The 25,216-nt window shown below is 41.9% G+C and overlaps 1 long non-coding RNA gene across 1 annotated transcript in view; it reads left to right on the top strand.

Moving 5' to 3' along the window:
- Nucleotides 1-25,216, top strand: part of LOC144327290 (uncharacterized) — a 48,913-nt gene that overhangs the window by 4,630 nt on the left and 19,067 nt on the right. The window contains exon 2 of the long non-coding RNA XR_013392307.1: nt 15,321-15,415. This is a non-coding gene — a long non-coding RNA (uncharacterized LOC144327290). The remainder of the gene's footprint in view (nt 1-15,320; nt 15,416-25,216) is intronic.

The raw sequence follows: 25,216 nt of genomic DNA, 5'->3' as shown, positions 1-25,216 counted from the left end.
GCCCCACTGTGCTGCTGATCTAGATCCCAACAAGGTTTCCTTTAAAACACACATGCACACAAATGGCTCACAGACCAAAAATAGGAGAGGTTTGCTCCATGTCTCTGTGGCTTTGCAGCAGCTGGTAAGGGAGCTGTCCAGCAAACAGAGCGCCTGAAATGTCAGCACACCCAGTGTGTTTCTGGAGGGCTGGGGCTGATGATGCAGATTTCAGTCTCCTCCTAGGAAGAAGGCAGAGTTTAAGAGATGCTTAAACACCTCAGCTTAAGCTTCAAATACTTGTTTGTGAAAGCATCAATCCGTCTTCATCAGGTTAGGAATGCTATGGGACTTCCACAACATGCAGCTTCTCAGAGCTTCTGTTTGGGTTAACTGGGGTATGTTTGTGCTTGAGGGCAGCAAGCATATTCTCTCTCCACCTCTGTGAATCAACATTTAACATGTGATACATCCCCAGTACAAAGATAATAGACATCTTTGAGGTTATGCAGGGTTGCTTAGTGTCCTCTCAAACTTGGGCCATGGTTCATCTTGCGCCGCATGGGGATTGTCATTTTAAAATGCAGGTGATACAAGAATTTAGAGTCCCATTTGTGTGGATAATGCCTTGTGACCCACACAGTGTTTTTCTCACATATGACATGGCACCGTTAGTATCAGCTTTACAAACTTAGATCACTCCAGGTACTGGGATTACTAATGGAGAACTAAGTTTGAAGGTAAATGTGCAGTGACATTATTACATTCTTAAACTGTAGTCAAAATCTGCCCTACAGCATGCTAACAATGGTAATCAAGAAAGATGTGTTAAACATAACTGAATTAAATCAAAGGAAAAAATAAAGAGTGAAAGCACACACAAGGAAAATGAACCCACATTCCCAGTAAGTGATTTATGAAGAAATTTTATTAATTAAAATTTGGACATAATATAGCTTGTGCTTGTTGAATTACTTAAGCAACTAGGTGAATTTGGAACATGGCATAATTCAGTAGAGAGCCAGTGTGTTGTAATACATAGATGGGTGGGGGAATGTGCATGCTACATGGAAATAGTTTTCTCAAGGTTTGAAGATTCGTACCCAGGGAAATTTTCAATCCATGCATAGTCTTGATCTGGCTGTGGCATAAATATTAAATAAGATACAAGCAAAATTGAAAAAAATCCCCAAGCTCTGGGAAAATGGAAAAGATAGTTTTAAAAAAAATCAAAACACCTGAGTTTGTTTCTGTTTTAAAAAGAGCCAGGTATGATGTATTGCAGATGACTATAAACACATCTTATTCATGGACCCAATCATGTTTTAATTAAAATAATATGTTTCCCTAGAACTCAAAACTCATATTATATCTGAGTCTCCAGATGGAGACTGCATGTTTCAAAGTTTATTCATCAATAGGCAGTGTAGAAATCTCATCCATTGTTGCTTCAGGCCATATTTTACCTTGACAGTAAGACGTTCTGGCAGAGGGTTAATTTGTTACTAAATCTTTCGTAGGAAGAAAGATTTCAGAGGTGGTGATTTATTAATCTATAATAAGCATCTTCCAATATAGTTAAAACAAGATAGAGGGGGACATATTCATATCTCTCATGGACCAAAGAAATTCTGATGTTGTTGTAAATTGCAGGACCAAATGTGTATTTGACTAGATATTGCAGCTGCTGTTTGCATAGCTTAAAAAATCCCAAACACAACAGGACCAACTTGCACATCCGTGAGCAAGGAAAGCTGATCAATATTTTCTGTGAACTAAGAATTCCCTCAATTAAAGAGAAGTTTCCATTTTGAATGTTTTTTGGCACATAATGATAGTTTAAATTTCCATCTTTAGCACCTCTACTTGGAACTAAATTCAGTTTCTGCTCTACATAAACTACTTGTGGCTTAACTTAAGAGGCCACTGAGCACAAGCATCATTTAAAACACCCAACTTCATCCTCATGCCGTTCAGTAAAAAACCCACATATTAGCAGTAAGTCTGAACTTAGAGATTTTATAATAATAATAATAATTTATTATTTATACCCCGCCCATCTGGCTGAGTTTCCCCAGCCACTCTGGGCGGCTTCCAATCGAGTGTTAAAAACAATACAGCATTAAATATTAAAAACTTCCCTAAACAGGGCTGCCTTCGGATTTTCTGTGGAGTCTTGCGATTGTTATAAATATAATCCAGTATACATGAGATTGTATATATAACCAGCTGGAGTAATCATAGGAAGAAGTTAAGAGACCTAGGCCTCATTAGCCTAATAATGAAGAAGTAGAAAAAAATGTTTGATTGCACTCTATAAATAGCAAGAGAGAGGGGAGCAAACTCTTAAGGTGGGGGGGAGGGAGTAGGTTAGAAAGTCAGCTCCATGCTATGTTCAAAGCATAATTTCAGCACTGGGCATCATGTGTTGGTGCAGATGGGTATCTTTCCCCCTTGCTCCAACATTACTAGCATTTGGTAAAACACAAAAGGCATTATCATGTTCAGAAGCACTGCAAAATGGGGGGGGGGTGTTTGGAGAATGAAAACAGGGTGATGAGTGGGTTGAGAATTCAAAAAGTTCAGTGGTGATCCATGGAGTCTAAATTGATTCCTTAAGGCTTTGGGAATATCCACATCCTCATAGAGTTGTTTGTTGGCAGGTGTTTGATCCTAGGAAGGGATATGAGTTAGACAGCTGTAATAGGTACAAAAATGCCAGTGACCATAGTCAATTAATATTGAATACACTTGGTAGAATTCGACATCATGCTATGGTGAAGTGCTGTCAGAGCAAGCATTGCAACTTGACAGGTGGAACAATCCCCTCTGCCGTTCCTCCCCTTATATGCTGTTCTGCAGGTTCTCTTGACTACCCCAGCAACTGATTTTGGGGTGGGGGGAAGAAGCTGTATCCTATTTGGCCACTTAATCTTCCCAATACACCACTTTCCTGCATTGGTTCATCAATCTGACTAGAGATGGGATGTTGGGTGTGCTTAGTACACCACTAAGAGGCTAGGAAGAACATGAAGTACATCTGTCAAGGGCAAACATTTTCCATAGCATTCCATTCTTGTTAATAGTTCTACATAGCTTTTTAAAAAATGTACTGAGAACATGTTTTCTTCATTTTGTTTATCCTCCAGTCAGCCCCATCAGGTCAGCCACTTTTGTTCCTCTTTTACAGAAAATAAACTGAAGCTGAGATTATAGCTCACTGTACAATCCTTTATACACAATACTTGAGCTGTACAAACCAACAAGTGTACACTCCTGCACACAAATCTTTGTCCGTGTGTAAAGACAGATTGTACCTGTGTTCAGTGTAACATATTAAAAAGCCTATTGTGATTTCTCAGTGAGTGTTTGGCTGGGCAAGGCTGACGCAGTGATTTTGCTGTGGAAAAGGTAAGAAACATGTGGAGATTTCTACTAAAGTGTAGTGGCTAGGAGGCTGAAACCTGCACTTTCCCAGTCAAAATCTCATCTCTTACATGAAACCATTATGTGGGACTTAGCCAAATTAATATCTTCAGTCTCAGTTCCAAATCTGCAACATGAAGATCGTAATAGTAGTAACCTTCTCTGCAAGGTTTTTGTAAGACTCAAAACTAGATAATCTTTGATGGCTACTAAAACTTCCACCCTGAATCTCAGTTTATTGTACGCAACAACACTTCATTGGTTTCATTTTGGTGTTTTGTTTTGGATTTTGAGGTTATTAATTTCTTGGTGAATTTTAATATGTATGTATGATTTTATTGTTGATTTTGTTGTACAAATACTCTGAGAGATATTTTACCTAAAAAGTGGTTAGGGTTGTGTGTGTGTGTGTGTGTGGCACCAGAAAGTGTGGGACAGCACTTGCTTGACACAACTTCATATAAATTCCCTGTAAAGAATAAATAAAAAGATGACCAGGAAGAAACCTGAATCTGACCATCTAGGTGTCATGCTCACTTGAAGTAAACAGTAGCTGCAGTAAAGAAGGCAGAAACAGACAGCTTTGCTTTTTGTCAATGAGTTTTTAATCACAGGGGTCTCAGTAAGAAAGGTGCCTTAATCTTAATATGGTAGATTTCCCTTTCCATTACCCTGACCTGCCTTGGGGCCTTTCTAGACAAATGCTTTATTGTAAAATGAATGCACAGTTACAACTCAGTTGTTTCAGAGGATCTAAAAATCTCTAACAATCACACCTGCTGTGGAAAACATCTGCATCCAGGGATCAATATTTATTATGTTTTCAATGGGGAAATGTCATGTCCTTTTCTAGCTAGTGTATCAGCTGATATAGTGAGTTCATTGTGGGGGAATGTGTCTCATGAGTGTCAGTGAACCGAATGGTTGATACTCCTTCATATTTGTGCCTTTGGTGGTGGTGGTGGGTTTAAAAATATCTATATCTAACACAGGTAGATGGAAATAGACACATATATTCTGTAGTAACTGATTACTCCTCTATTGTAGAATTTAAGTGCAGGAGTACACATTCTGCATTTTAAAAATTAAATAGATATGGCCATAGCTCAGTAGGAGAGCATCTGGTTTGCATGTAAAAGCTTCAAGGTTCAATTCTCAGCTTTTCAAGGAAGGGCTGGGAAATATCTCTTCCTGGAATCCTAGAGAGCCACTGTCCATCAGTGTACACCAGTGTTCCCCAAACTTGGGTCTCCAGCTGTTTTTGGACTATAGTTCCCATCATCCCTGACCACTGGTCCTGCTAGCTGGGGATGATGGGAGTAGTGGTCCAAAAACAGCTGGAGACCCAAGTTTGGGAAACCCTGGTGTACACAATAGTAAGCAGGGCTGCACCACCCATGAGGCAAGGTGAAGTTACCATCTCAGCCAGCAGGATCCACAGGGCCAGCAGATCCTGATGTAGATCTTTGTTCTTCCTATGCTCCTGATGTAGATCTTCACTCACATCTTCTTACCAGGCGGGGCAGCATTTAGTTGTTCACCTAAGGCACCACAATGTATTGGGCTGGCCCTGATACTGAGCTATATAAACCATTGAAATTATTCTGTGCAAGGCAGCTTCCTATGTTCCTAAGTGGCAAATGGTAAACCTCTGCAGGGCTGCTGTTTTCCCCCTTGCAGCAATGGCCCACCACTTCCTGACATTTTACCTCCCACTACTTAAAAAAATGTAGTTGTTTGAATCTTGCACCCTTCCTCCTCTCCAGTACTGCAGTGCATATCGTCCCTGTTCAATTTAGAACATATGTGGAGGAAAGGAACTTTAGGCCCCTGGCTATAGTCGTTGCAGAAAATCATCTTCCACCCATTCTAAGAAAGAATAGACACTGCAGGGCCAGATTTAGGTTTGATGAGGCCCTAAGCTACTGAAGGTAATGGGGCCCTTTATATGTCCAGCTGTCCTTTGTCAATAACAAATTGTCTCTGTTTTTTGTGTTGGATATATGCTATATGGTAATTTATGGACCTAATAGGTCTCTAAAGCCATTTGCACATAACAAAATATGTATTTTATCAAAGTAATTGTTGAACTGAAATACAATTAAGAAGTATATTAATAGTGATATAATTATTAAGCTCTAACTGTATGTAGGTTTTATTTTATTTGTTTTTTATCTTATATTTTGGAAATGTAAATCCAGGTGTTTTTTCTTTAGGTTTTTTGGGGGGGGCCCAAGAGAGTGGGGCCCTAAGCTATAGCTTGTTTAGTTTATACGTAAATCCGGCACTGAGTCACTGTCTCTCCAACCTAAGCTTGCTCAGAGTCACTTTGAGGATAAAATGGGATAAGGTTGGTGTAGACGACAAATTCAACAAATTCTGGGTTTTTTACACTGTGGTCTCGAAAGATCTATGGGGCATAATAGTTTTGTTTTTGGTTATTAAAAGATACCTATGCATTGTGTTCATTTTCTTGTAGCAAAACTAGGCCATATATCATGCAGCAGCAATAATGTAAGCAATTCCCTGCATTGGAAATTCTTTTGCATAGCAATTCTGCCACTGCAGTCCTGCACCATCTAAAAAGTTGCTTCTGTCATGCATTCACTTTTGCTCTCTGAAAAGTGTTTCACCTGCTCTCTGCTCTAGCTCTATAGAGAATAATTTATTCTTCCTTATTTTCTCGTTGTATTATAACATACTGAATCTAACCACCAGAAAGGGTATATGATGGGCCAGTGTACCTGATTCATCTGCACTAATTCCACAGTGCAATGTGATGGATTTATTTGGGTCTTAGCAGTTATTCCATCAAGCCTTTATTGAAAATACTGTCAAACTAGAAATATAAGGATCTTTGGTGTAAAACTTTCTGGAGTACAACTTTCTAACTCCAGCAAAGGTGTTTTTCAGCCAGCATCCATGCAGTTTGAGAAATATAGTCTCTGTGAATGAGTATCACTGAAGCATTCTAAGGAAACACAACTGTACTTCTCCTGGGAATTAAGGAGAGAGCTTGTATCCAAATTATTATTGCACCATCTGTATTGTGCATCAAGTGTGGTATAGTGGATGAAGTGTTGGAAAGACCTTTGTTCAAATCCCTACTCACTCGTGAAACTGACTGGGTGACTTAGGTTCTGTCACTCCCCTTCATCTAAACCTACCTCACAGGGCTGATGTGAGCATAAAAGGTGAGAGGCACCATGTATGGAACTCTGAACTCTGTGGAGGATAAAAATAAATATATGATAAAAATATAAATAGTAATACTGCATGGATGAGATATAAAATCACAAAACATGTAGCAAAGTAAAGCCTGGAAATATAGATGGTTAGACCTTTAAGATAACCCCTTCTAAGTTGCTTCCAAAGTTCCCCATTTCCCTTAGCATAGAGCATAGATTAAAAATGGTTTATTTCAAACTTTTCAAAGGTCAGATTCATGTGCTTTGCCATACAGCAGCAAGTAAAGACAAGCAGTATAACAGGATCCAAATTGGCAAAGGTTTCTAAATTATTTGTATAGAAACACAGTGATGGCTTGCTAAAGCCATTTGGTTTAAGCTTGGAGCATCCAGCTTCAACCTCCTTACTGGTAGGGTTCATATGGTGGAATGGGAGAAAAAAGGCTTGATAATCCTTCCTAGTGACCTAGCTAAACCTGGCAGGACAGCTTACGGTATGGTCTTAACCCCTTCGTGCATTAATTAGAGCTAAGCATGTTGGTTATATGAGGCTGGATAAGCCACATATAGCTCCCACTGATATAAATGAATGTAACATATTCACTGGCAAAAAGCAATGCATACCAATTAACTGACTGGTTCTTCCAGCAACCATTGTATGATAGCTATTTTACTTGAGTTTCACAGAAACAGATATGCTTGAAAAGTACCGGCTATTCATTCAGCACCTGGATTTTCTTCTTAACTCCAGTAAAGAGTTACTGGAGAGTAGCATCATCGCACCTATAATTTATGCCTTTGTCATCTCCAGGACTGATTACTGTTGAGTGCTTTGCTTGGGGCTGTCCTTGACGTGTGTCCAGGACTGTCCTAGTAAATAGCTTGGGAGCGTCATCTAGTGTAGAAAGAGGAAATGGAAGACATGCTGATCTTGTTGAAACTGCACGGCCAGCCTGCTAGCTGACCTATAAAGCTCTAAATGGCAGAGCTGCGCACACCTTAAGCCCAATTTCCCATTATAGCCTTCTGGAGAGGTTTCTTTGTTGCCCTGAGTTTAACCGCACAATAAGACTCATTGGTACCTAACTCTTCCAGTGTCCAGAACGCAATGGAAAGCTTTAAATATTTAGACAGACATTTTGCACTTAGAATCCCCATAAGGAGGATTGTTTTCTTTTGGTTTTGTATGTTGATGGGGTAGAGAGCACCATCCATGGAGCTGCCCTGGAAGAGAACTTAGAAACGTCAACCGGTCCAAAATGTAGCAGGTTACTGGCTGGGGCTCCATTTAAAATAAGCAAAACCCTGAGTTAAAACAGCAGCACTGGTTGCCAGTTCATTTCAAGCTCACATTAGTGTTTAAAGCTGTTCATGACTTAGGCTCCAAATATCTGAAAGACTTCCTGCTTCTGTGCTGACCTTCTAGGATCAGCATAGGAGGCCATCCCTGTCAGAAGTTTGGAAGTCTGTGGCAGCCTCTAAGTTGTAGAATTTCCTCCCCACAGTGGTGTGTTTGGCATCTTCATTATGTACTTTCTGTTTTATGCTGGCCTTTGATATGTGAGAAGTGTGCTTTTAGGAACCATCCTATTATTATGACTCTTGCCTATGAAAGTTTATGTCATGATGAATTTGTTAATCTTTCAGCTGCAACTAGACATTGAATTTTATTTTTAATAGAACAAACCATCATCATTATATAAAATTTATTAAGTTCCAACTTAGTTTTAAGAGTCACGTGCATCTTTGTATGGGGGTGACTTTCACTTTTACGTTCTGGGTAATGAAATTCCAAGTCCTCATGAATAACCTTCACTATGTAAATCAATGCACTGGTATTTTGTTGGGTTTCCCAGCAGGAAAACTCCAGTGTATGTGTGAAGTTCCCTTGTGCTCATTTTGAAATAAAGCTGAAGCTGTTTAAATGTCAGCATTTTAAGTCACCAGTCAACATAAAAATTCTCAGTCTGGGTTACTGAAATTTAATTATTAGGGACAGCTGGGGCTGGTTTTGATTTTTGACTCTGAGGATCCATAAAAAGAAATTCCGTCTCCTCTCTGTCACACATACAGTCAGTCAGACTTTCAACTGAGAATGGTGAAGAAGGTATTCATTTGTAAAAATACAGTGGTACCTCGGGTTACATACGCTTCAGGTTACATATGCTTCAGGTTACAGACTCCGCTAACCCAGAAATATTACCTTGGGTTAAGAACTTTGCTTCAGGATGAGAACAGAAATTGTGCTCTGGTGGCGCAGCAGCAGCAGGAGGCCCCATTAGCTAAAGTGGTGCTTCAGGTTAAGAACAGTTTCAGGTTAAGAATGGACCTCTGGAACGAATTAAGTACTTAACCCGAGGTATCACTGTATTTTTATTATTTTATTATGCATAATATAACATAAAAGGTAAAGGTACCCCTGCCTGTACGGGCCAGTCTTGACAGACTCTAGGGTTGTGCGCCCATCTCACTCAAGAGGCCGGGGGCCAGCGCTGTCCGGAGACACTTCCGGGTCACGTGGCCAGCATGACAAAGCTGCTCTGGCGAGCCAGAGCCGCACACGGAAACGCCGTTTACCTTCCCGCTAGTAAGCGGTCCCTATTTATCTACTTGCACCCGGGAGTGCTTTCGAACTGCTAGGTTGGCAGGCGCTTGGACCGAACAACGGGAGCGCACCCTGCTGCAGGGATTCGAACCGCCGACCTTTCGATCGGCAAGCCCTAGGCGCTGAGGCTTTTACCCACAGCGCCACCCGCGTCCCATAATATAACATATGCAACCATAAACAAGTAACATACCAACAAACATCCTTACAAGATTGCAGGGCACAAATTTATACAAGCTTTATATAATAAAGCAAGTCTTTCTGAAAGGAACATAGGTATCCCTAGTGGTTTGAGATATTCTCCTCTCCTCTGTATCTGTGTTCAGTACTGGAAAAATGGATACCAAATTTCCAAGGAACTGCTACATTTGGTGTTCCCCCATGGCAACCTGCTGTGATGTGTTAAACATTAACATTCATTTTCCATATCCAGTTAATCAAGGCTTGAATAGAAAAACCACACTGTGATTTCCAGTTTGGGGGCTATTTCTAACTGGAATAAGCAGAAGGTGAGCAATCTCTTTATGGAGCAAGCACTTAGGGCGATATATGTTCTGGTGAAAAGATTCAGTTCCTTGCCCACTTTTCATCTCTTTAGTTCTTAAATGCATTCAGATTCCAAGTTCACGACATGCTTAATAATTACTTGGGAAAAAGTAGATGCCAATACCAAAAGTTAAGGGCCCTGATCTTTGATAGAGACGTGTATTTATTATTTGCACCTCCTGCCTATGTGTGTGCTAGTGTTTCTGTGTGCTCAGATCTCTTTTGTTGGATTTTAATGAACATCACTCACTTACTGACTCTAAACATTTACACTGCTATGCCTGCTTGCAGTACTGACATAAAGCCACTATAGTTTACATGTGGGAGCAAGCTTGCTGCTGTTATGCTCCTGTGGTTTCCGAAGCAGTCATGGAATGGCGCAGTAAGTCCGAGAAGTAAAGTAAAGGGCAGAGGTGGAGAATGTTTTCCCCCCTGTTAAGGTCCATATTCTGTTATGGGAAATCTGATGGGCAGCACATGCTGGCAGCCAAGAGTTAGACAGGACTCTCTCTTCTTTCTGCCGCCACCACCCCTTTGCCCATTTTTTCTATCCTTGCCATCCACAGGAACTCGGGCCAAGGCTTCATACAGCCCTCAAGGATCAATACTATCAAGGATCAATATTATAGAATAGCTTCATGGATTTCACTCTGTCTCCATATGCACTGTTCGTAGCTAGCAGCAAGTGTCACAAAGCAACAGCTATTTTTGTAGACAATTGAATAGGCAAACAAAATTTTGCAAAACAGATATTAGGAAGGACAAAGCAGTTGCCCTTTCAGTTGAGATCTTTAGAGATACTTCACCCCTGAGTATAAAAAAATGCATTACTTTCATAGCCTTTTAACTATATGGTTGAATACTGGCTATCCTGCAAGATTCTCAGTTATTTTCACAACAGTTATTATCCTCTCCTTTCCCTAGTTGTTTATAGTATCAATGTTTGCTCAAGCTGTAGACTCATTAACAAAGGAGATGCCCAAACTGTAAGGATATAATTTTAGTGCCCAAATTAAGAAATAATTTTATCAAAGGGAAGGGATTATGGGGTGTGTTGTTTTTTTAAAAAAAATGACAGCAGCAGCAGAATCGTTTCACTTGCTCTCTGTTCTTTGCCCAAATTCTAGTTAAGACATAAATGATTTTAGATTTTCAGCTTAAGGTTTCTGCTGAGCAAGGCAGACAAAAGGAAACTGAAGATTTCATTTTAATCTATTAGCTTTCATATAGCACCTAACACACTCCATTATTCCTCTGTGTTAGGTTATAAGTCACCTTTAATGATTTATTGGCTGCATGCTTCTGTCATATATAAAAAAGCTTATTTTATTTTTCCCTGGTCTCTTTGTGAAGGCAGGTGAAGACATCTTCCTTTTATAAGGTATTTAGCTGGATATTCTTACCCTTGCTTTTATGAAGTTATACTTTTATCCTATTTAAACTGGGTTGATTATATATATATATATATATATATATATATATATATATATATATATAATTCGACTTTGGGGTGCGGCGCTCATTTTCGCTTTCAGGTTGAGGGAGCCGGCATTTGTCCACAGATAGCTTTTCCAGGTCATGTGGCCAGCATGACTAAACCGCTTCTGGTGCATGGAAGACTATGATAAGTCTCTGAGCGCATAGAAATGTCGTTTACTTTCCCACCACAGCAGTACCTATTTATCTACTCATGCTGGTATGTTTTCAAACTGCTAGATTGGCAGGAGCTGGAACAAAGCAACAGGAGCTCACCCCATCGTGCGGATACATACACACACACACCACTTTGTGAGCATTTTGAGTGACAGGCAAACTTGAAGTGCAAATAAATATAAAAAAAAACCCTACACAAATGCAAGTTTCACCAGGCACACATTTTTCCTAATTTTGTATTATTAAGTAACACTCAGTTCCTCTCCAAAATGGAGTAGCTAACCGGAACATGGTTCTACTCAGTGATCTGTGTACTAATGATATCCAGGTTAAACTACTGTAATGAAGTCTACATAGGACTACCTTTAGAGATACTTCAGAAATTTAAACTGGTGCAAAATGCAGCAGTCTGGCTACTGGAGGTTACCAGGCAGTCAGAACATGTGGCACCTATATTGCACCACTTGCTCTAATTGCCTGTGTGCAAACATAAGGGGAGGGGAACGTTGCCAAGTGACATTAGCCATCAAAAAGATTCCTTCAGTCATGATTTAGCACTATAAATTAAGACAGTCATTATGGCCAAATGGATATCCAAACAAGATTGGAAAGTCTGGAGAAGACGGGATAGACGACCCCCTGCAATTAGCAGTCCATGGGAAAATCCTACTCTATAAAATATATGGAAAACCAAGCTTCCAAGAGATTTGGCATGCAGTGTGTACTGGTGATACCTATAAATAGAAGCAGTGGGAGGCTCAGTGCAGGGATGGAAACCACCCCAACATGATGGATGCTAATCTGGGACTCCAGCAGGGCACTGGTACTCATCCTAACCTTTATCTGAACTAGCCAAATTCTTCCTATAAAGTCCCCTTGGAGGCCACTGAACCCATGCAGTCAATTCCCTCCCACTAGATTTTTTTTAGCCAAGGGAAAGACAGGGATCGAGAAGGCATGTAGTCAGTTCCACCACTGCAAAGATCTTGTCTGCAGCCTCATTATGTATCCTGCATTGCATGTCTGTGCTTCAGGCTGGTCCAAATAACTAATCCAAAGGACTCAGAAAATCTTCTAATCGATAAGGAGTGACCTTTAGTGCAAAGCTTTGCCTTACATTTATGTAGAAAAGGTGCAGGAGTTGTTTCAATTTGATGGAAGGTTTTGATACAATTGCTGCTTCACACCTTTGTGAATGGATATATTACATGAACCGAAATAACTCAGTCTGTATGAGTTTCACCTTTCTAGTTTCACCATACTTTCTGAAGACAGGTTTATTGTGGGGCTGATCCGCTTGTGACCTCATCTTTCTATGCTGCTCATGTGTGCCCTGCTCAACACGTGGGGATCTGTTTTCCAGATTAAAACAAGGGCTATTGGAAGTGAGATAACCCTCCTAAGCTGGGCTCATTAGCACACATATTTAGTTCAGGGTCGCGGGACGCGGGTGGCGCTGTGGGTTAAAGCCTCAGCGCCTAGGACTTGCCGATCGAAAGGTTGGCGGTTCGAATCCCCGCGGCGGGGTGCGCTCCCGTCGCTCTGTCCCAGCGCCTGCCAACCTAGCAGTTCGAAAGCACCCCTGGGTGCAAGTAGATAAATAGGGACCGCTTACTAGCGGGAAGGTAAACGGCGTTCCGTGTGCTGCGCTGGCTCGCCAGATGCAGCTTGTCACGCTGGCCACGTGACCCGGAAGTGTCTGTGGACAGCGCTGGCCCCCGGCCTCTTGAGTGAGATGGGCGCACAACCCTAGAGTCTGTCAAGACTGGCCCGTATGGGCAGGGGTACCTTTACCTTTACCTTTACCTTAGTTGTTTTCAAGTACCAGCACTACATCTGCCCTTCATGCTCTGAAAACTCAATAGCATATCTATGGGATATATAATGAAATGCCGAATTTCTATGAAGTGTAGCACTGAGTCACACGGCGGAGTAAATATCTTTCTGGATGATAAATATTCTCTACAGAACTTCTGCCAAAGTGACTTGGTTGTTTCTTACTGGTTTTTGGTTAAGTTAAAAACAATGTGGCAATGATTCAACCAGTACAGAAACATATGGGGACAAAAGAAAAGGAAACAATTCTAGAGGCTTTGCATTTTGCATTTTTTAAAAGCAATGTCAGTTTTCTTGCCCTCTGCAATTTGGGGTACTTCAGTAACGATGATGAGGCAAATCGCTTTGCAGTGCCACCTTCTTCCTTGAGTGCTTCGAGGGTAGGACTTACCAATTAAAAGGATCAATACAAGATGTTACAGTGCCCATTTTCACTGAAGTAAGGTGTCCTTCCTTTTGTTTTGTTACTGATGGAATGCATTACATTTTCCTGGAAATCACACACACAGCTAAAAGGAGAGGGTGTGCTCTCTCTCTCTCTCTCTCTCTCTCTCTCTCTCTCTCTCCTGAGCCAGTGTGGTGTAGTGGTTAAGAGTGGTAGACTCATAATCTGGGGAACTGGGTTCGCGTCTCTGCTCCTCCACATGCAGCTGCTGGGTGACCTTGGGCTAGTCACACTTTTTTGAAGTCTCTCAGCCCCACACACCTCACAGAGTGTTTGTTGTGGGGGAGGAAGGGAAAGGAGAATGTTAGCTGCTTTGAGACTCCTTTGGGTAGTGATAAAGCAGGATATCAAATGCAAACTCTTCTTCTTCTTCTCCCCCCCCCCCATGTGCTGTATTTGTTTAATGCTGAAAGTGGAGGTTTGGGGTTGCTTCCAGGGTTAGTGCTAGTCAGAACAGACCCACTCTGTTCTGTAAAGTTCATTAATTTAAGTGGCTCCACACTGAGTTTAACTTGGTCAGAAACAACCCTTGGAAATGCAGTCAGGTTTGTTCTGGGTTTGATGGGCTCTGAGGCAAATACTGATCTTGCCTTCAGGCCAGTAGTGTTGCTTTTCCTTGATGCCACATTATGTAAGTCTGCAATGGTTTCTGCTTCCGCCCTGCAAATATATGGAAAACCAAACCCTGATTTATCAATTAATGCCTAGAGCTTCTGGCTGCCCAGGGAAATGGGAGCAATAAAAACTTCTCATACAATCCTGTCCATTTACTCAGATCATCACCAGAGGCCAGGCAGCTAACAGGGCCTTTTCTGTGTTGGTGCTGTGCCCCCAAAACACCAGTCCAGAAGAAGTCATTCTGGTGCCTGCAGTGTTATTTCATACTCCCATATTTTTGTTGAAATTGTACTTAGTGTTTCTGCTTCCTTTTTCACTTGCGATTTTAATCTAGACCGTGATTTTTTGATCTGATAAAAATGAAATTACACATGGAATTCAACATTGTGCTGTGGGGAACATCCTGTCAGTGCTAGCATTCTAGCTTGCCAAACAGAACAATCTCCCTTCTGCTCCCCCCACATGCTCTTCTTGGGGTTCTCCTGACCCCCCAAGCCAGTTTTGGGGGTGCCAGGAGAGGGAGAAAGCCCCATTTGTGCAAGTGGAAGCCCTCATGCAAAGTCTGTGCTGATGGGATCGGAATCCCACCCTATATGTTTATGGGATGGCAATTCCACCCTATATGGGGTTTTTAAAAAATTGTCTCAGAGTTTTTAATTCTGGTTGTTTCAATTCGTTAAATGCTTTGTACTGTCTGGAAAGCAGAGTTAAAGCATTTTAACTAAACACAGCAACATTTGCTCATTCTTCCTCCCAGTTGGCATATACTGTATGCAAACAAGTCAAAGCTTTCACCTATTTACCCCTGGGGATTTCCTTGTTGGCTTTTCATTCTCTACCAACCCCACCCCCCACCCTCCACCCCACTTGACACCACTAAGGCCATCCTAGGTTGTTGCTTGAGCTGACAGGGGTTGAATCCAACAACATCTGGAGGGCCACATTTTCCTAATCCCTGCACTTTCCTCAGGTTGAGTGTAGCTGCTTATCTAATCACCTGTATGCTTCCTTAATCTTTTCCCAGATGCTGTTCCAGTGAAAGTTGTCTCCAGACTGCCGCCTTCCCCTCTCAACCCTCCTCTTTGCTGTGTCTGCTCTGATCTTTCAGTTGGCTTTAATGTAAGTACCCTAGGAGAGACTTGCCTTTTATTACAGACCACGCTGTTTTTTGACCTGTTACTGCCTTTGGAGCCACTGACTTGCTGCCTTGTCTCTTGTGCTTCTCGGAAATCAATCTTTCAGCAACACCGGCAAAGATTGCCCTGCACATTTTCAGGTAACTAGACTAAAGGAAAAGCAATTGTGAAATTCAGACCACAAGTTGGGCTCATTATAGCAGATCAATCCGGAGCCAATGATATTCTCAAAAATAAGCTACTATACCAATAAGCTGTCTATATAAGCTTCCCCATCGATAAATGGAGCAGTGCAGGTTGTGCCTTTCAGCTAAAATCTCAACACTATCCAATCTGAAACCATACCTGTCCTACTTTGTAATATTTACGAAGCACTTTCAAACCCACTGGGACATAAACACCTTATTTTGTTGCTGCCGTTGTTAAACAGGAGCAAGGCAACATTTTCACTTTTGATCTTGCCTCTCAATTCTTTTTTAAGCCTTTTAGCATCCCACCTTATGGGACTCTCACACAAGCCTCCTGTGTTAACTTTGCTGCTAACTAATTTGTTGCAGCTCCAGGCAAGGTGCCCATCCTTGTACCTTTGGACTCCTTTCCAGGAAATTCGTAATGGAAGAACAGGTCCCCCATCCCTCATCTCCCTCTCGTTTTTCCCTTTCTGTCTCTGGAACTACTAAACTACTATTTTGTCATGCTTTCTTAATAAAACTCAGTTCCTTGAAAAGTTCTGATCTTTTTCTCATCTTTGGGCCCATCCAAGTCTGTGACTTCCAGCAGTACCCACCGTGTACACCAATCAGGTTTTCCACAAGTTGACATTTATTCTGGTTCAGCAGTAAAGAGCGGATTTTCTTGGGGAAAGTAGTGGGACAAAAGAAAATCCTATTGGGGCAATGCCCAGAAGTCATGGAACAAAGGGAAGACACGGCAGGACAAAGGGAAATTTAGGCGAGCCCATTGTTACTACCCTGAGTACTCTGCTGCCTTGACGAAACTGTCTGAATTTATTTGATGCTGGCTCTTTCTGAGGTTTGTTTTGAGTGACAGCTTCTGGGCCAGCCCTACCACTCAGACAGCAGCAGCCTGCCTCTCAGAACACATCATTGAGCAAAGTTCCCATTCATGCTCTGGAAAAACTTATCATTTGAACATGGAAAAGTTTTCTGCAGCTGTGTTTAGAGAAAAAGTGGCCCGTGAAAGGCTGGTAACAATACTGCAGATATGGGGAAGGAGTGGAGAACCAAAGGCTATGCTTTGTGCAAGGCCCTTTGGTGAGTGCATGATGAAAGACTCCTCTATAAATGCCAAATGATGACCTGGCCACCAACTTGCTTTCCACTTGGGAGAAATGATAGTAGGGCAGTGGTGTGTCTAAGAGACCTGCACTTGTTCCTGAATTGGGATGCCAGTAGGTCCTGTTTTCACAGCTAACACTCTTTCCATACACTTCCCTTATCTCTAGGTTGGCAAAAAGGTTGGCGGTATGACCCAGAGACCCAGAAAGGTCCTGGGATGCAGTTCACTTGCTGACCCCTTAATCTAATGGTTTATAAGATACAAAGGAACAAGCTACTGGATGCAGATGGAAATATTGTGCTTCCACTGTCTTATCCAAAAGCTTTTAACCCTTTATATTGCTGAAGCTTGGAAACAGGCATTGACTTAGATGAATTATTTCCAGGCCACTAACAGCTGTAAATAGCTGCTGTTTCCTGGAGGTCCTTACCAGGGACAGTGAAGCATGTGGCAGCATAACAAGCCTTGATTATGATAATTTTCCTCTGTTTATGATAGCAATAAAGGAGGTGATCCTTATTCTAATAAGTATTTCTACTGCTGTCAGTGAAAACCTCCCTTGCTCAATGTCAGTCAGTATAGATCAGCCTTTCCCACACAGTGACAACACCAGTGTCATTCAGACAGGTAATGAACACAACATCTGCAGAAGGACATGGTGCATTAGCACCGTCTCTGAAAACAGCCTACCTTCACTGGCTTCTTCTTTTGAACCAAAAGTCATGGGAGCAGCCTTACGTACAAAGTTGTTCCGGCAGAGGCAGTGAAGTAGCGTTCAGAATTCCCCACTACCATCACCCTGAATCATAAGAGTATCTCACAGACAGGATGTGCTTTGCAGAAGTTATTTTTTAAAAAAAACCATAGGTGAGCAGCTCATCCACCTATACACAGTGGGTCAACCACAGATGCGATATCCAGAGGATTGGCTGCATCATCTACAGAAGCTGGCCTGCGCAAAATGGTAAAGTCTGGACTTCCAACCTGAATAGGTAAAGTCCAAGAAGAATTGCCACATTATCTTCTGGTTGCGTGAACCAAGCTTTAATGAGCTTTCGAAAAAGACACTGCAGTGCTATCAGTCCATGGGGTGACATGACTTTTAGTATAGCTGGCGGAAATGCAGGAAGTTACATGGTTTGTTAGAGGGAAAATAAACCCAAATAGAGTGCTGGTATGTGGTTTGTATATAACACAGTTTTGAAGCTTGGGAAAATTGATCCCAGAGAGCCTCAAAAAGATTCATGTAAAGTTATTTGCATAGTCACATTTAAAAGCTGCAAGCACTTTTAGTCAGGGTTCCCACAGACTTTTGGCTGGTCACTGTGAGCACTGGCATAGATGGGGCATTGGTCTGATCTACCAGGCTCTTCTTCATTGCACTCTAGTTATCAGAAAGCAGAGCATTCTCTTTGTTTCTCTGTGTGACTTATTAAAAGAAGAGCTGTGTGTATGTGTGTGTCCTGTGAGTTAGAAATAGTGAAAGAGGAGAAATTCACCGTGTTACACAATGTATCAGTGTGGATTTCAGTGCAAAGTCAGTTCTTTGGATTGCAGTTTGCAAGTGTAACAGTTGGTGGCAGCTTTGAAACAATTTTTGCTTTTCCAAGTATTGCTGCCATCTGCATGTCTTCAAAGAACAACAACAGAATACTAAATCACTCTTTTTATGTTGATTTAATTGAATGGAATGATACAAACACTCTCTGTTTTCTTGGACCACTTGTTACAATTATGTGAACTAAAATTTGATGGTTCACATTTACCAAAGTGTCACAAAGTGCTTCTGAGCAGAAGGGAAGAGCTAATGTCAAAAATAAGTTGTTGTTGTTGTTGTTTTAGAAAGCAAATGGAAGCAATAGCAAGGTAAGTGAATTCTGTGTAGGACTGTTTTAATGTCCATTGAGCTTACTTACTCCAAACACGTGACAAAGAAAGTCGAAAGACTGGTTTTTGTAGAGCACCCTACTATCATTTACCGTAGTTTGTGAGTCTGTCCTTTAAAGTATACAGGAGTTAAAGGCTGAATGAGACAAAAGTAAGCCCTACTGAGTTCAATGATATATGTATATAGCAAGGATGGGGAACTTGCGGTCCTCAATATTTCTTGGACTTCAACTCCTATGAGCTCCAACCAATATGGTCAAAGGTCCAAGATGATGGGAGCTATAGCCCAGCTACATCTGAAGGACCACAAGTTTCTCACCTCTGATTTATAGGAGTGCAACCTAAGCAACCTGGTCTCATGAAGGATGTTAATATCATAACAAAGAATTCTTAGGCTTTCATTAGAAAACCAGTAAATGTCTAGCCTGAGAGCTATTGGCCCTGCTATTAGTATGCAGAGACAATGTAACATCTATAGTAATATAATATGGGCATAAATGATTGTCTGTGCATGCCGTCTGAGGGCTGAAAATGTTGCTAAGGCCTGTTCCTCTTTTGCATGAGCAGGGTGGGAACTGTTGCTGCTACAGTTGCTACAGCTCCCCACACCAGTACACACCCCAAGGCCTCATGGGAACAGTTGACAACTTTTCTTCCATTGCTAATGAAGGGGGCAGACTAGTACAAGTGAACAGAAGATTATTGAATGAGAAATAACCAAATTTTCAATGCATTTGAGAGGATACAGCCCATCTTCAAGGGGCTACATCAAAGAAATAAAGAGACTATCTATAGCAGGGGTAGGCAACCTAAGGCCCCAGGGCTGGATGCGGCCCAATCGCCTTTTCAATCCAGCCCGCGGACGGTCCGGGAATCAGCATGTTTTTACATGAGTAGAATGTGTCCTTTTATTTAAAATGCATCTCTGGGTTATTTGTGGGGCATAAGAATTTGTTCAAATATAGTCCGGCCCACCACATGGTCTGACCATGTAGAGCAGCCCACAGTGGACCAGCCCATGGCTGAAAAAGGTTGCTGACCCCTGATCTATAGGTATGGGTATGGCCATCTCAGTTTCATGTCACTGTGCTCAGCCTTGAACAAAAGGTACAAGGGACTTCCTCTTTCTGCCTGCACCAGGAATGGAGGTCTCTCTCAACACCCCCAGGGAGAGGCAGATGGAGATAAACAAAGAATGATGGGAAAAACTATTACCTTGAATTCCTCTCTGGGTGGGAGAGGAACAGGCATTCACCTGTGGATTGCCCTGTGGTCTGACACTCGCTTCCCTATAGAATGCGAGGGCAGGCAAAGACACTGGGTGCATGCAGCACTCCTACTGACGCAAAGCACATACACACCCCAATCCATTCCTGGAAGCAGAAGATATCCTGCTAATTGGGCTTTAATTGGAGTAATTTACAGGCACGTGCTAGAAGTGATGAGACGACAAACTGCAGAACATCTCGGCTACAAGGATTTAAAGGTTGGAATTGAGATAAGGTTTCCTTCCGTGCCATAGACGGTGGGGGGAGGGGAACCTATGGTTGTTTTTTCAAAGTTTTTCTTCTACACTTCTGATTCAGTAACCCTCCCCAGAATGCAAGGTTAAAATATAATATAAAAAGTGAAGGTGGAAGAAACTGCATTAATAATATGAAATTTAACATCAAACTGGAACTGTGTGTGAGAGAGGAATGGAATGGAATGGAATGGAGAGAGAAAGGGAGTTTAAAATCAGACCGCTCTTTCTAGGTTGGGAAAAAATGGCGAGGACAGTCTATTTGTTGGAACAGAGGAGTCTCTAAAAAGCTCTTGAATCACAGCATTGTGTATTTGCAAGGGAGGCTTGCTTTCACAACCAATTAGCAGTGAGAGCCAGCTGGGATTGGCTGAACTGCAGAGTTCACTCTGCAGGGCAACCAATCCAAGCAGAAAGTAGAGCTTGTTGCCCTCAGGTTGTCTGCACTACAGTGTTCCTTTTGAAGTGAATAAAAGGTAGGGAAGAACTTCCTTGTCCATATATTCATGTCACACAAACTCTTTCTCTGCGCTGTCCTGGAGGTGGACAGCTCCACGATTCCCTTTCCCCCAGTCTTTAAAAGAGCAGGCCAATTTAGTAACATGGATAATTTATCTAGCATGAAGTACTCTATAAAGTTCCCATGGCTATGACATTATCAGATAATGACAGTCAGCCTATCTTTGGGAATCTATATTCATCGTAGGTTCTGAGAATACTGCAGAAGGCCAGCAAGTCATCAAAACTACAAAGTTTTGCCTGATGTTGCCGTCTAGACACACCAAAAAAGAAAGTTTGTGTTAGAAAGATCAATGACTTTGAGTTGTCTCTTGTTTTTAGCTACGGTACTCTTGGGACTCCTGTACTAAAATGCTTTGGAGTTTTCCATTTCTGAGTACAGTAGTACCTCGGGTTACATACACTTCAGGTTACATACGCTTCACGTTACAGACTCCACTAACCCAGAAATAGTACCTTGGGTTAAGAACTTTGCTTCAGGATGAGAACAGAAATCGTGTTCCGGCGGCAGCAGGAGGCCCCATTAGCTAAAGTGGTGCTTCAGGTTAAGAACAGTTTAAGGTTAAGTACGGACCTCCAGAACGAATTAAGTACTTAACCTGAGGTACCACTGTACAGGAATGCAGATACTTTTTGGTTATTGTGGTGTTTTTGTCACAGAAACATTACATTTTTCCAACACTTATTGCACCAGGGGTGGGCAAAATTTACTCACAATTAGCACTTCTGTTGGTGCTGTGAATGCTAGAGGTGTGATATCTAAAAGGTATATGCTTCCTAGAAATATTGAAATTATAAACTTTTCATAAAATAAAATGCTAAACTTTGTGCAATAATGTCTATGAACCAATTTTTATTATTATGATCACAGGATCATAACACAACAGTGTTGATAATGCAACTTTGTCTTAAAGAGTTCCAAACTAGGTTTCTTTCCCTTTTTGCCATTTGGCTGTGAGTGTTGTTCGATTATACTACCAGGATACTGTAATGCACTGCTTAGTTTGTCAGAAACCATGATGTTCAAATTTGATAATTGGACTCCCTCTGGCAATGTCACTCTAGACACCCCTGTGCATGACAAGCTGACAGTGTGGCTTCTACTTTAAAAGAAACACAGCAGTTGTAACCAATTGGAGGCACTGATTATTAGGCAAGGGCTGCTAAAGGGATGGTGATTGGTGAATGGCTTGTTTTCCAGAAGACTGATGTCCAGAGGGATGTGAAAATCATTGTTTTGAAGGCAGCTAATTTGGCATCATCACCAGAAGGTTCAACAAAATGTGATGGACTCCAGGTCAGAGCTTGCTGTCTGGCTTAGCTCATTGGTGGTGGCTGTTGGTGGGGATAGGACCACTGATCAACAGGATAGCAGTACAGTGGTACCTTGAGTTACAAATGCCTCAGGATACAAAAGCTTTCAGCTTACAAACTCCGCTAACCTGGAAGAGTTACCTTGAGAACTTTACCCCAGGATGAGAATGGAAATCGTGTGCTAGCAGCTTAGCGGCAGCAAGAGGCCCCATTAGCGAAAGCATGCCTCTAGTTAAGAACAGTTTCAGGTTAAGAATGGACCTCTGGAATGAATTAAGTTCGTAACTAGAGGTACCACTGTACTGCTAATCTGCTGACCAGCAGAAAGCTATTGCAAGCACTTTATTGAGCTTGGTCAGTACCTAATTTCTAGAAAATGAGATACCTGGGCAACAAATATTTCTAGAAGCACCTTACTCTGATTGAGAGACACAAACCTTTGATGCATTTAAATATACTAAAGAGTAGTTGGAGAAGTTACACATAGTTGAACCCTAGCACTGAAAACTTATGCTCAGGCTGAATGATTTTGAGCCCTTGCAGTAATAAAACTCAGAAATGGTGGTCTGAGATTGAGGCAGACAGAGGCAGAATAAAAAGGCTGCTATGGACCCACAGTTTATGCCGGCATCTGTTTCTGGAAGCAGCTGTGGGTTGATTGGCTCCAGCGCTGCCACTGGAACCAATCAACCCACAGACACTTACAGAAACAGATGCCGGCAGAAACTGCTGGTCCTTTCCAGTATTTTTCTTCTGCCCACATCTCCCTCTGTTGGCTTCCCTCCTCCCTTCTACTGTTGTCTCTCCCTCACTGCTGCTTCCTTGTCAGTCATGGCAGCTAAAGGAGTTGGGTTGCTGCTCCATAGTCTTTCCTTCTCACCATGACCACTGTTTTTTGAAAACAACAACATTAGAGTGTGCCTGGACACACCTTTCAAACCTCATGCACATGCCTATGTCACGGAGGAGGGCATGGCTGGCTGAAACAGTGCACAATACACTTCGTTGCAGGTCCCACCTTTATCTGCATCTCCTAGGGTGCACACTCACAAAGTCTGCTGCAACTGCATTCAGAAAAGAATAGACATTTTCATTTGGACTTCCTAATGAATATCAGAAAATATTAGTAATTCTCAATGGAGAGCCCAACTAGAGGAATTTAAAGAACTCTCCCTCTTCATTTGGATGTTTTTTGGGGGGGAGGGCCAAGGGGTTGCAAGTATGGCTGGAGTGTTCTCGCTCCTTACTAGCAGTGGGAAATATTGCCCTCAGTCTGATCTGGCTTTTTGGTGACAACACATAACCAATCAGATTTGATTACTTGCCAACCTCATCAAGCCAAATTAGGTGATGGTAGGAGCTCCTGCCCTTACTCTGATACAACTAAAGGGGTGTGTGTGGATAAGTCTGATACCAGAACATCTGATACTTGTGTTTTCATGACCCCCCCTCCCATAGCATCAAAGCCACATTTGCAGGATCAGGACGGCCAGTGTAAAACAAGAACTCAGGTGGTCACCACAGTACTAGGAGGTAATGTGTGTCTCCAAAAAGCTGAGCCTGAGCAAGATCTTGATGGAGGCTACTTCTAAGGCTGCTGATCCTGCTTGGCCAGCTTTATAAATAGCTAAAATGTGTAAATCCAATCTGAAGGAGCAATCTGTGAAAAAATAATATTCTCTCCACCACCAGCAGCACACTCTTTTTTAGTGATATAGCAAATACAAAGAACCCCCGGGGATTAAAAAGTGAAAACTTAAAGGCATCCAATTCAAGGAAAGATGCATAGTTTCATATACCAGGGATAACAGAAAAGTAAAATACCCAGCAGTTAATGATATTATATGCTGAGAAATCCCTTTGAAAAACAGCGAAGTCTTCTGTGAGCAGCAGAGAGAAAAGCAACAATTGTCGCAGAACACCTAGTACTAGTCATTCGCTGGAAGAGTAGGGAAAAGGGCAGGAATTACGTTCAAGTTACTGTACTCTGAATTAGAAGAAGAAAAAGTAGTATGTGCTGGGGGAGCAGGGCAAAATAAAAAGCAACCTAGAATTACAGACTACCCAGAACTTTCATCATCTTCTAAGCCAGCCTCCCCAAACCTCCAAATATTCAGCTCTCTTTAGCCCCAGCCAATGATCAGGGATGATGGGAGTTGCAGTCCAACTCAGTAGGCTGCTCTGCAAAGAAACATTTATGAGCATGCTCAGAATGGAAGAATGACTGCAATTGGCTTGCCAAATTGCCAGGGCGTTGGGGTCAAAAGCTCAGGCATTTGGGGAGCAGGTTTGGGTGGCTGCTTGATAGCTCCTGTGCTCTCATAGTTTGGATTGCCTATATGGATTCAAATTAAGGTTATAAAAACAGCAGAAGTAAATAGGAGTGCCCTAGCAGTTGCTACATGGATGTGTTTTCCTTCCTGGAGATGGGTGGGAAGGACTCCAGGCCATAGCAATAGCTTTACCTTGGGATTGGCTGAGCAGTGGAAAGAAGTGATTGGCCAGAGAATGGGAGATAGGCATAAATGTCTGAAGCAGTTCAAATGTACTGCTAGGGAGCATGCAAGGATCAGAAATCGTGTGCTTTTATTATTTTGGTGAAAACTTTTATCCCCACCCCCAGCTTTAAACTTCATATGATGGAGTGGTCCTAAGTTACGAATGTCCACTGCTTGTACCGCATTGACAGTCTTCCAAAGAACCCTGGGAACTGCAGTTTGTTATGGGTGCTGAGTTATTAGATAGCCCCACTATAATACAATTCCTAGCAACCACAGCAAACTACCAAGCCCAGGATATTTAGGGAGGGCTATGACTTATTGTGGTATACCCACTGTGACCATATCCATTCATTCATATATAACAGGGCCACATCTTAGAGGTTACATTCCTGGAAATGCTCTAGGCTCACTAACTGCAATATCATGATTCAATTGTTTTTTGTATCGCCAGCTTAAAGTAATCAGTGCACTTAACTAAAAAAAAAAAAAAAAAAAAAGCAAAGCTCTAACCATAATTTAACCAGTGCTGCAGGGAAATGCAGAGGCAAAGAGACCCTAATACAGCTGCAAAGTGACAATCCTAAGGACACATAGTGCATTGATGGATGAGGTTAGGCAACATCATTAAAGCTGTTCATCGGACAGTCTTAACATACTGCTGAAGTGAACACCCCCTCCAAACCCCAACAGATGCTAAAAATAATCCTTTAAATATGGGATCATTTTGACAAAAAGACATGGT

The sequence above is a fragment of the Podarcis muralis genome, chromosome 3 (genome assembly GCF_964188315.1).
Source record: "Podarcis muralis chromosome 3, rPodMur119.hap1.1, whole genome shotgun sequence".
Taxonomy (NCBI): Eukaryota; Metazoa; Chordata; class Lepidosauria; order Squamata; family Lacertidae; genus Podarcis; species Podarcis muralis.
The sequence above is the reverse complement of the archived record's forward strand: the minus strand, read 5'-3'. Positions and strand labels throughout refer to the sequence as shown.